This window comes from Xenopus laevis, chromosome 4L, assembly GCF_017654675.1.
Source record: "Xenopus laevis strain J_2021 chromosome 4L, Xenopus_laevis_v10.1, whole genome shotgun sequence".
NCBI classification, from domain to species: domain Eukaryota; kingdom Metazoa; phylum Chordata; class Amphibia; order Anura; family Pipidae; genus Xenopus; species Xenopus laevis.
Genome location: NC_054377.1, coordinates 19,958,886 through 19,970,987, shown reverse-complemented (window position 1 = coordinate 19,970,987; position 12,102 = coordinate 19,958,886). Strand labels below are relative to the sequence as shown.

The 12,102-nt window shown below is 45.5% G+C and overlaps 1 long non-coding RNA gene across 1 annotated transcript in view; it reads right to left on the bottom strand.

The window, feature by feature from the left end:
• LOC108704973 overlaps positions 1 to 11,729 on the bottom strand; it is a 49,077-nt gene extending 37,348 nt beyond the window's left edge. Inside the window, exon 1 of the long non-coding RNA XR_005966889.1 lies at positions 11,479 to 11,729. This is a non-coding gene — a long non-coding RNA (uncharacterized LOC108704973). The remainder of the gene's footprint in view (positions 1 to 11,478) is intronic.
• Positions 11,730 to 12,102: the final 373 nt, after the last annotated feature.

Here is a 12,102-nt window from a genome sequence, read left to right as displayed (position 1 = left end):
GTCTCGTGAGGGTTGTAAGTCTGAGTGTGTGTCTGTGACCTATTGTGTGTGTTCTGAGTGTGAGTATGTCGGTGAGATGTGTCCTGTGGTGTGGCTGTCTGTGTTCGTGGTGTAAACCTGAGTTGTATTGTATCTGAGTCTGTGTCTGTGAGTGTGTGTCTGTAAGTAGTGTTTTTCTGTTAGTGTGTGTCTGTGCCTGCAGTGATGCTAACTGTGTCTGTCTGTGTGTTTGTGATGTGATGTGTCTGTCTTGAGTGGTGCTGTCTGGCTGTGTGTTGTCTGTTCTGAAGTTGTGTGTCTGTGAGTTTGTGCTGGGTCGGATGTGTGTGCGTGTCCTAGTTGTGTGTCTTGTGAGTTTGTGTCTGAGAGTGGGTGTCTGTGAGTGTGTGTTCTGTGATGTATGTGTGTCTGTCTGAATTAGTGCTGTGTCTGGTGAGTGTGTGTCCGAGATGTCATGTGTCTGTGAGGTTCTTCAGTCTGGAGTGTGTTGTTGTGAGTGTGGCGTCTTCTGATTTGTCTGTCTGAGTGTATCGTCTGTGAGACATGGTGTGTCTGCGGCAGTGTGTGTGGTCTGAGTGCAGTCGTCTGGAGTGTGTCGTTCTGAGTGTGTGTCTGCACTGGTGTCTTTCTGAGGTGCTGTCGTGAGTGTGTGTAAGTCTGAGTAGGTGTCTGAGTCGTGTGTCTGTGAGTGAGTGTATGTCCTGAGTGTGTGTCTGTGAGGAGTGGTCTGTTCCTAGGTGTGCTCGAATGTGTGGTTGTGTTCTGTGAGTTTGTGTGTCTAGTGTGTGTGGGTCTGTGAGTTGTACTGTGGGTCAGAGTGTGTGTGTCTGTGTGGAGTGTGTGTTTGTGAGCACGTGTGTCTGAGTGATGTATGTCCTGTCTGAGTGTGTCTGTGAGCGGTCTGTCTGAGTGGGTTTGTCTGTCTGAGTGTGCTGTCTGTGAGTGGGTTGTCTGTCTGAGTGGGTGTCCCTGGATGGGTGTCCTGTGAAGTGAGGTGTCCTGTGAATGGGCAGGGCTGTCTGTGCAGTGGGTGGTCTTGAGTGGGTGTCCCTATCTGAGTACGTGCGTGTCTGTGAGTTCTGTCCTGTCTGAGTCGGGTGTCCTGTTGAGACTGAGGGCGGGATCCTAAGGGCGAGGGAATCAGAGTAAATGGGAGGCGGGGTACGCGGCCACAACCACGGGGCGTAGCGGCCGGCGGGGACCCCGTACAACACTACAGCTGACCGGAAACGGCGACAGGGAGTCAACGCACCGGGCATACGGGAAGCGGGCGGGCAACCCCACCAAACAAGCAAGGCGCGTACACATCCTCGCAACAAGGCATCCGCGGGCGACGCGTCGCGGGCGACAGGCGACACCGGGGCAAGCCAGAGCCGAGATAACCACACACACACACACTCAACCAACCAGCAACACACACAAATCATCAGCCACTGCAATACACGCCACCGAACCACAATACCCTCAGGCGGCGAGAGGCGGACCACCGGCGCCGCGCCAAGCCGCGGCGCGTCTCGCAAGTGGCATTGGCTGTGCCAGTGTAGTCTGTCTGAGTGTGTGGCTTGAGTATGGTCTAGACGTCGAGTTATGTGTCTGTCTGTGAGTGTGTGTGTGTCTGTCTGAGTGTGTGTCTGTGTGTCTGTGAGTGTGACTTTCTGAGTGGGTGTCTGTGAATGGGTGTCAGTGTGTGTGTGTCTGAGTGTGTGTCTGTGAGTGTTTGTCTGTCTGAGTGTGTGTGTCTATCTGAGTGTGTGTGTCTGAATGTGTGTCTGAATGTGTGTGTGTCTGTGAGTGTGTGTAAGTCTGAGTGGGTGTCTGAGTGTGTGTCTGTGAGTGAGTGTGTGTCTGTGAGTGTGTGTGTGAGTGTTGTTCGTGAGTGTGGTCTGATGTGGTATGTGTCTGTCTGTGAGTGTGTGTCTGAGTGTGTGTGGGTCTGTGAGTTTGTGTGGGTCAGAGTGTGTGTGTGTCTGTGTGTGAGTGTGTCTGAGTGTGTTTGTCTGTCTGAGTGTGTGTCTGTGAGTGGGTGTCTGTCTGAGTGTGTGTATGTGAGTGTGTGTCTGTGAGTGTGTGTCTGTCTGAGTGTGTGTGTGTCTGTGAGTGTCTGTCTGTCTGAGTGTGTGTCCGTGAGTGTGTGTGTGTCTGTGAGTGTATGTATGTCTGAATGTGTGTCTGTCTGAGTGTGTGTCTGTGAGTGTGTCTGTCTGAGTGGGTGTCTGTCTGTGAGTGGGTGTCTGTCTGAGTGTGTGTCTGTGAGTGTGTCTGTCTGAGTGTGTGTCTGTGTGTCTTTCTGAGTGGGTGTCTGAGTGTGTCTGTGAGTGAGTGTGTGTCTGAGTGTGTTTGTCTGTCTGAGTTTGTGTCTGAATGTGTGTGTGTCTATCTGAGTGTGTGTGTCTGAGTGTGTCTGTGAATGTGTGTCTGAATGTGTGTGTGTCTGTGAGTTTGTGTGGGTCTGAGTGTGTCTGTCTGTGAGTGTGTGTCTGTGAGTGTGTGTCTGTCTGAGTGTGTGTGTGTCCGTGAGTGTGTGTGTCTGTGAGTGTGTGTGTGTCTGAGTGTGTCTGTGAGTGTGTGTCTGTGAGTGTGTGTGTGTGTCTGTGAGTGTGTCTGTCTGAGTGGGTGTCTGTCTGTGAGTGTGTGTCTGTCTGAGTGTGTGTCTGTCTGTGTGTCTGTCTGAGTGGGTGTGTCTGTGAGTGTGTGTCTGTCTGAGTGTGTGTCTGTCTGAGTGTGTGTCTGTCTGTGTGTCTGTGAGTGTGTGTGTGTCTGAGTGTGTGTGTGTGTCTGTGAGTGTCTGTCTGAGTGTGTGTCTGTCTGAGTGAGTGTGTGTCTGTCTGAGAATGTGTGTGTCTGTCTGAGTGTTTGTCTCTATGTGTCTGTCTGAGTGTGTGTCTGTGAGTGTGTCTGTCTGAGTGTGTGTCTGTATGTGAGTGTGTGAGGTACATTCAGGGCCGCCATTAGAAATCACAGGGCCCCATACAGCAAAATTTTTGGGGCCCCCTGGGCCCCGCCTACACTGATGACCAGGCTCCACCCCATATCCCGCCCACTCCACATCGCAGTTAAAAGACCACACAGACATCAGCGCTAAAAAAGTAAACCCCCCCACACAAGTTGTAAAAAGCTATTGATGGTCAGGGCCCCCTTATAAAAAATTGGGGCCCCCTTATAAAAAATTGGGGCCCCAAAAAAAAAAAAAAAAAAAATTTTTTTTTTTGCTAAAAATAACATTGGTAGCAGGGGCCCCCTTATAAGTTAAAAAAAACTTGGGGCCCCAACAAAAAAAAATGTAAAAAAAACCAAACATTGGTGCAGGGGCCCCCTTACTAAGTTTAAAAAAAATTTGGGGCCGGCCAATAAAAAAAATTAACATTTTTAAAAAAAAAAAAACAAAAAAAAAAACCCAATGGTGCCAAGGGGCCCCTTACGAGTTTAAAAAAAAAATTGGGCCCCAAAAAAAATGTTTAAAAAAAAGATTGGTGGCAGGGGCCTGTAGATATTAAAATATAACATGGTGGCCAGGGGATTAAAAAAAAAACACACAAACTGGTGTTCAGTTAGAATTGAACTCATGCTTCAATACTTCAACTTCGCCTCCTTTCGTGACTTTGGGTCTTTTCACTGCTTCAGGACTTCAATTCGGCTGTTTTCGTGACTTCGGGTCTTTGCGCTGCTTCAGGGACTTCGGCTCGGCTATTTCGTGACTTCGGGTCTTTCGTCGCTTCGGCTTTTTCCGTAACTTCGGGTCTTTTCGGGGTGCATCGGCTTCGGCTTTTCGGGCACTTTCCGCATTCGGCAACGCAAGAGCCAAGACGTACGGCTCGGGCGCTCGTAAGGGGGGCCTGGATCTTCAAAAAATGCAGCGCTGCCGGGCCTCCCTTCATGCCCGGGCCGGGTACTCTTGTCCCCCCTGTCCCCCCCTAATGGCGGCCCTGGGTACATTATCCCTTACAATACATGAGTGATACTCAGAGTTCTCTGTATAACTGAGCCTGCAGCCTTGTGTCTTTATATGGTCACAGAACAACCCCTCAGTGACTTCTAATATCCTTATCTTTACAGTAGGGGTACATTTTCCCTTATAATACATGAGTGATACTCAGAGTTCCCTGTATAACTCAGCCTGCAGCCTTGTGCCTTTATATGGGTCACAGAACAAACCCCTCCAGTGACTTCTAATATCCTTATCATTTACAGTAGGGGTACATTATCCCTTATAATACATGAGTGATACTCAGGAGTTCCCTGTATAACTCAGCCCTGCAGCCTTGTGCCTTTATATGGTCACAGAACAACCCCTCAGTGATTCTAATATCCTTATCATTTACGAGTAGGGGGTACATTATCCTTATAATACATGAGTGATACTCAGAGTTCCCTGTATAACTCAGCCTGCAGCCTTGTGTCTTTATATGGGTCACAGAACAACCCCCTCAGTGGACTTCTAATATCCTTATCATTTACAGTAGGGGGTACATTGATCCCTTATAATACATGATGATACTCAGGAGTTCTCTGTATAACTGAGCCTGCAGCCTTGTGCCTTTATATGGTCACAGAACAACCCCTCAGTGACTTCTAATATCCTTATCATTTACAGTAGGGGGTACATTATCCCTTATAATACATGAGTGATACTCAGAGTTCTCTGTATAACTGAGCCTGCAGCCTTGTGCCTTTATATGGTCACAGACAACCCCTTAATGACTTCTAATATCCTTATCATTTACAGTAGGGGGTACATTATCCCTTATATCATTATAATACAGTGAAACCTCCATTTTACATGTCACTTTTACAAGTAACGTTTGGATTAACTTTTAGTATGTTATATAATGGCTAATTCTACAACTTTCAATTGTCTTCATTATTTATTTGTTTATTGTTGTTTTGAATGATTTTCCTTCCTCTTCTACATCTTTCCAGCATTTAAATGGGGTTATTGACTGCATCTAAAAACAAATGCTTTGTAAAGCTACACATTTACCGTTGCTCTTCTATTCATATTTCAGTCTCTTATTCAAATCAGTGCATGGTTGCTAGGGGAACTTGGACACCAGCAACCAGACTACTGAAATTGCAACTGGAGAGCTGATGAATAAAAAGCTACATAAGTCAAAAACCACTACTGGCCATGTGGGAACCCTATTTGGTCACTGATTTATTCTTATCTCTTTCCCGCCGAATACAAACTTTGTTTCTGGTAAATTTCTGTATTTTTAAAGAGGTGGTTCACCTTCCACCACTTTTTTCAATTCAGTTGGTTTCAGACAATTCACCAGAAATAAAGACTTTTTCCAATTACTTTCTATTTTCTATTTGTGACCATTTTCATAATATTGAATTTTTACTATAAACTCTATATAAACACTAAACCTACAGATAATTATAAGTGATCTATCAAAGAACCTTGTCAAACTGGTATATACATATCCCTACATGCCTCCCTTTTACATCTTTTACCTCAGAATATCAATAAGAAGGAGCTCAGTCTGATACTCAACTGCTTTCTCTGCTGACAGGAAAATATTTAAGCTCCAACCGTGACAGGAATAAGTGTGTTGAGTGTTGTATAAATGTTGTTGAGCGTTGTATAACTATGTATAAACTATATATTTGTATAACTATTTATATATAACTATTTATTTTACTATAAATTATACAAAAACACTAAACCTACAGATAATAATAAGTGATCTATCAAAGAACCTTGTCAAACTGGTATATACATATCCCTACATGCCGCCCTTTTACATCTTTTACCTCAGAATATCAATAAGAAGGAGCTCAGTGTGATACTCACCACTTACTCTGCTGACAGGAAAATATTTAAACTCCAACTGTAACAGGAATAAGTGTGTGAAACAGCTCTGTCCATTCATTGGCCGATGTAAGCTAGCAGGTGTGTGTGTGTGTGTGTTTGGTTTGTGTGAGAGCACCACAGAAACTACACTAGAAAGATTAACTTTATTACTAACATTGGCAGTGCAGTGTTGATAGTGTGCAGTCTCCCTGTATGAATAATGGGAGTGCAACTGCAAGAATTTCCATATTAAATTAAATTAAAGTCTCCCATTCCACAAGGGATTTTTACTATAAACTCTATATAAACACTAAACCTACAGATAATAATAAGTGATCTATCAAAGAACCTTGTCAAACTGGTATATACATATCCCTACATGCCGCCCTTTTACATCTTTTACCTCAGAATATCAATAAGAAGGAGCTCAATCTGATACTCACTGCTTTCTCAACTGACAGGAATAAGTGTGTGAGAACAGCTCTGTCCATTCATTGGTTGATGTAAGCTAGCATGTGCGTGTGTGTGTGTTTGGTTTGTGTGAGAACACAGTGCCTCATATAAGCTAGTAGTGATGTGCAGGTCAGAACCCAGGCCTAACCCATAAAACCATAATCTGATCCTAACTCTAAACCACAAAATATTGCCCTGCACCAACCAGTACCTGTGTCTTTGAACTTTCATATGCTACTCTTGCATGCACCTGTTGTTGGAAAGAAAGGGAATATTCAGAAGCAGAAAAGTAGTGTACTGATGTGCAGGCCAGCTGTGAAGGTCTAGGGTGGGTTCAGGCCTGACTTTTTCCATGTGCTCATCCTGCCCACGGACCTTACGGAGCCCCACTTCCGCGCTCCAGCCTTTTCCTGGCAGCAAAGCAGGCTGGCAATCAACACGTCCTTAAAGCTGGCAATAGACGAAAAAATTTAATCATAACAAATCTCCTTTTCGTTGATTTTCGGGCTGTGTGTGGAGTGTCCCGACATTTTTTCGTGAGATGACGATCGGTTCATTCAGTTGAGTCGGACAGGTTAGAAAATTTTCGGTCGGCGACGATATCAGAGGGAGACTGTCACCTAGCTTTGTCGGACATAACTTTTGTACGATTGCTGTCAGGGGCAAAACATCGTCTGATCTGTTCTACTTTATTTGATCTGATTGGTTAGTGGCAGGTCAGGAGATGGATCGTCTGATATGAAGGTAAATCTGCACGTCTATGGCCACCTTAATCCTGCTTGATTTTCACCCAGATATCTATCGAGGAGGAAATCAGAGGGGCCACATACACAGACAAATATGTCTAAAGGGCCTACTTTTGCACACAAAAGTCACTGCTACTACAGCCAGTGGACAATTTGGACAGGTTACAAACAAACTGGCTGATATCTACCTTTGTTTACCTTAAAGGAGAAGGAAATCCCCAGGGCGCTAAACCCCTCTCCCCTCCCCTGGTGCTGCCCCCCCTCCCTCCTCCCCCCTGGCCTACCTGTCCCCTGGGCAAATGCCCCTAACTTTTTACTCACCCCTCTGCGCAGGTCCTGTCCACCAGTACGGCTCTACTGCGCATGCGCCGAATGTCACGAAGTTTTCGTGACATTCGGCGCATGCGCAGTAGAGCCGTACCGGTACCTGTTCCTACTGCGCATGCGCCAGAAGACGCCGGTCAGAGCAGGAAGAAGACGCGCGTGGGAGAAGATGGCGACTGCGAACTCCGTGGACAGGACCTGCGCAGAGGGGTGAGTAAAAAGTTAGGGGCATTTGCCCAGGGGGAAAGGTAGGCCAGGGGGGAGGAGGGAGGGGGGGAGGGGTTTAGCGCCCCTGGGGATTTCCTTCTCCTTTAACATAATACTTTTTTCCCCAATAAAAGTCATGCAGATATCGCAACACGTATATGACAATTGGCTGAATGTATAAATGGGCCAGCCAAGCTGATCAGGAGGCTGAAGAACAAATGGATCTTGGCTTGTACTCGGCTACGTGTGTGTTGGGTAAAATGAAAATATATTTTCTATCAAGCAGAAAGACAAAGCTTAGCTTATGAATAAATGCATCATTTCTTGGTGTTACTTGCCCTTTAAACATATGACAAAGTATGAAAGCATTTCTTATTTGGTAGAGGAGCTCCAATACCACTTCCCTTTCCTCAAGCACCTTTATTACCCTTTTAAAAACTCATCACACTCACTTTCTGTGCTGTGTGCTTTAACAACCACAACCTTGTATTTTCTGCTTCTGTATGCACTCCCTTGCTATGATACATCTGGGAATTGCTATGTGTAACAATGCACAGCGGAAGATTCTGTTCACTGAACAGCTATGCACCGCAAAGGGTTAAAAGTATTTCCAGGCACAAAACTTCCCGTGTCTATAAAAAGCCAGAGCAGGGGTAAAAAGAATTTATTTGGCAGGAGACCCTCACAGCTGGTAACAAAAGGTGCGGCCCCAGACTGACACCGGAGAAGGCCCAAAAAATATTAAAAAAAAACAAAAAAAAGAGGATGAAGGAAGGTTAGAAAATAAACTAGCAGAATAGAGAGTAACAGTTTTATTTGATATAGTGTTTTTCTATAGTGTTTAGTCTTACTGCATTTGACCAATCAGCGCTAACTGGTAGTAACTGATTAGGATTCCTACCTTTTCTGGAAAAAAATACCATACTGTATCTGTTACCTTTCTTCCCTATTACGTTCATGTAATATACATCTCAGGCTTAATACTAATCTGACACAGATATAGCCCAAGAAAGAAACCAGTCCAACCCAAATATCTGCATATTGGTTCCTGGAAGGCAAACACGTAGGACAAAAAGACTGTAGCAAAAAGTTGCATTCAAAAAATGTTCCCTTTAGCATTATTTTTCCATTAAAACAGTGGGCTAAGGAAGGGTGCAGCCAAGCCAAATTGTAAATATTTCATAAACACTGAATAAATAGACTGCTGCTTTTGTCAAGAGGTGGTTTATTTTCCACAACAGACGCACAGGAAGAAAATAAATAAAATATTCCGTTAGATATCACTGGAAACTTTGCCTCAGTGGAGAGAACTCCCACAGGTAACGCTACATTGTCTGGTCCTACTACTGCACAAACAGCCAATTCCAGCATGAGTATCCCTTATATACACATACGTCAACAATACCATCTCTCCCTACTATACCTGCTATCCCACAGTCCCTTCCCAGAGACTATTATCCACTGTTACTATAGGCACCATCTCTCCCTACTATACCTGCTATCCCACAGTCACACGCCCTTCCCAGAGACTATTATCCCACTGTTACTATAGGCACCATCTCTCCCTACTATACCTGCTATCCCATAGTCACACTCCCTTCCCAGAGACTATTATCCCACTGTTACTATAGACACCATCTCTCCCTACTATACCTGCTATCCCACAGTCACACTCCCTTCCCAGAGACTATTATCCCACTGTTACTATAGGCACCATCTCTCCCTACTATACCTGCCTATCCCACAGTCACACTCCCTTCCCAGAGACTATTATCCACTGTTACTATAGCACCATCTCTCCCTACTATACCTGCTATCCCACAGTCACACTCCCTTCCCAGAGACTATTATCCCACTGTTACTATAGGCACCATCTCTCCCTACTATACCTGCTATCCCACAGTCACACTCCCTTCCCAGAGACTATTATCCACTGTTACTATAGGCACCCATCTCTCCCTACTATACCTGCTATCCCACAGTCACACTCCCTTCCCAGAGACTATTATCCCACTGTTACTATAGGCACCATCTCTCCCTACTATACCTGCTATCCCACAGTCACACTCCCTTCCCAGAGACTATTATACCACTGTTACTATAGGCAACATCTTACATCTTAAGAGCTGATCTGAGGGCTTCCACCCATGTGTGGACATCAAAGGACAACTTGGATCCAGGTACCATTCCCTACACACTGCCTTCCTTAATGCTTTTATGTACTATTAATTAAGAACAGATGGAGGGCAGGGAGCCTGACATCCCAGCATAGCAATGTGCTAACAGATAGTCAGCCCTCCCACTCATGTACACACAAACACATATGGCCAATAAACAATGTAAGGAATGTGTAACCCAGAGAAAAACGCTTTATAAGCACATCTTAACTAAGTTACACAGTGATCCTTAGCTTCTGCATCACTTTATTTTCTACAGTATTTAATTAAGACATTGGGCCAATCATAGTGTTCAGTTTAAAGATGTTTTATACAACCAATAGCCCAGATTATTCTGAAAGCAGCAAACATGGAAGCACCAATAGTAAATAATATTCTTCCTGGCTCAAAATGACTTCTTAAAGCAGACTCTACTGTATGTTTCAGCACAAACAGTTCTGGGGGAAATCCCCTAACAGTTCTCACTTTCAAAACAATAACCCTTTCTGTACCTTTATATACCAAATCAGCAAATAAGCAAACGGTATAAAGTCACCGTGGATCATCAGAGGTTGGGTGAAAGGGAAACCAGAACGTGGATGTGATTATATACAAACATATATCAAATACACACCACTGTATGTAACATTCACATGTATAGTGCACACCAGCCTACTGCTATTGTTTCCATTTGCACAACTGCAGAGTGTAAGCTCTTCTGAGCAGGACCCTCTTTACCTCATGTAACTTTTTTGTAGCTTTTTTGCATGTAATCTGTACATTTGATGTATAAACCATTCTATTGTACAGCCCTGTTACCCCTTTAACTCCCCTCTGTGATGACGACGTGTTTCACATATGCCCAATAAACAATCCCATCTCCATTAAATCCTCCATGCAGCCCCCCTGCATCAGTATCCCATCATAAATAAATGAAATAAGGGAACAGCAGCTACTCGCAACCAGTTGCACCTAAGGTTGCCACCTTTTCTGGAAAAAAATACCGGCCTTCCTATATATTTATCTTTTTTCCCTATTAATAACTTTGGGATCAACCATCATTTTTACCGGCCAGGCCAGTACAATACCAGTCAGATGGCAACGCTACTTGCACCCCGCCTGTTGCTCAATAACAATTCCTGAAATGTTTCCATGGTCTGTTATCTCAGCATTGTCCAATCAGCAGCCTCCTATCTGTTCTTGGACTACAACTCTCTGAATCCCAAATCTGAGAGCAGAAGTCACCAGACTTGTTAATGCTGGCCGCTGTAAGATTCACATGTGGGCCAGTGTGATGCGATGCAAAGAGAATATAGGACAGTATTATACTAGTACATAAGGGGCTATAGTTAACGAGCGGTTAAACTGCTCACTTAGGTTCACCTCAGCCCCCACTAATCCCCCTCCTGCTGCACCATGTGGTGTTGGAGACCCTGCAATGGGACTGTTGTTAGTAAGTGACTAGGACAGCGAGGAGGGGCCGCTAAAGCCCCCAATACAGTCGCCACAGTGAAATAGATGGGACACAGCAGGGCTGGCACCCCAATAAGCGAGATCCCACCCCGCCCATGTCTGTACCCCAAATATTCAAATGAACAACTCTTCTCGCACTCCCTGGCCTTCGTGTTGATTGCCCGGTGCACGGTGACGGGGGGTCGGCACCCTCCAAATTCCAATGGATAAGAAATCACTGGCACTCAAAGGGCAGGTGCAAGCACTGCTTGCACCTGCCCTTTGAGTGCCAGTGATATCTTATCCATTGTACCCCAAATATACCCGAGTAAGGAGCCGCACACACCCAGAAGATGAAGTTGAAGACAAAGAACAGATATTTAATACATTTGGTGCATCCTTCTACCCCCATGGCGACTGCGCTGAACCTTCCCTCGTCATTAGCTGCAAAGCGGATCAGAGATGTGAGAGCGGAGAGACAAGTAACGGAAAATGCGTTCCGTACAAACAGCCCCCTACCAGCTCACTATATGGTCAATTTCTATGGAGCCATAAAGAAGCCCCTCTGGCATTTGCCAGAAGCCACGGATTGCCAGTCCGGGCCCTCCCTCTCCTCCGCACACACTTGTCTCTCTCTCTCTCTACTACTTCCACTGTCCCCCGAGTCCCGACCTCTGCGAACAATTCTGCACATGACTCTCGCTGACACTTCTCCCGTCCAACAGGCTTTCCCAATGCCCGAGGCTTTCGTCCAATCGGTGCCCTCTTGGCGGTGGAGGGCGGGGCTGTGAGTGTTTTCATAACACGGTGACATCACTGGCTCCAGAGCGCTAACGGGGCAACATGGCGGACTGAAGGAATAATGCGGCCGACCAGGTGAAGCTGTGGAAGTAGGGTCGGGGCTCACAGGTACCGGCCGTATTATACAGCAGCCGCAGCCATTGGGAAGCACAGTAATGGGCACAGGAGA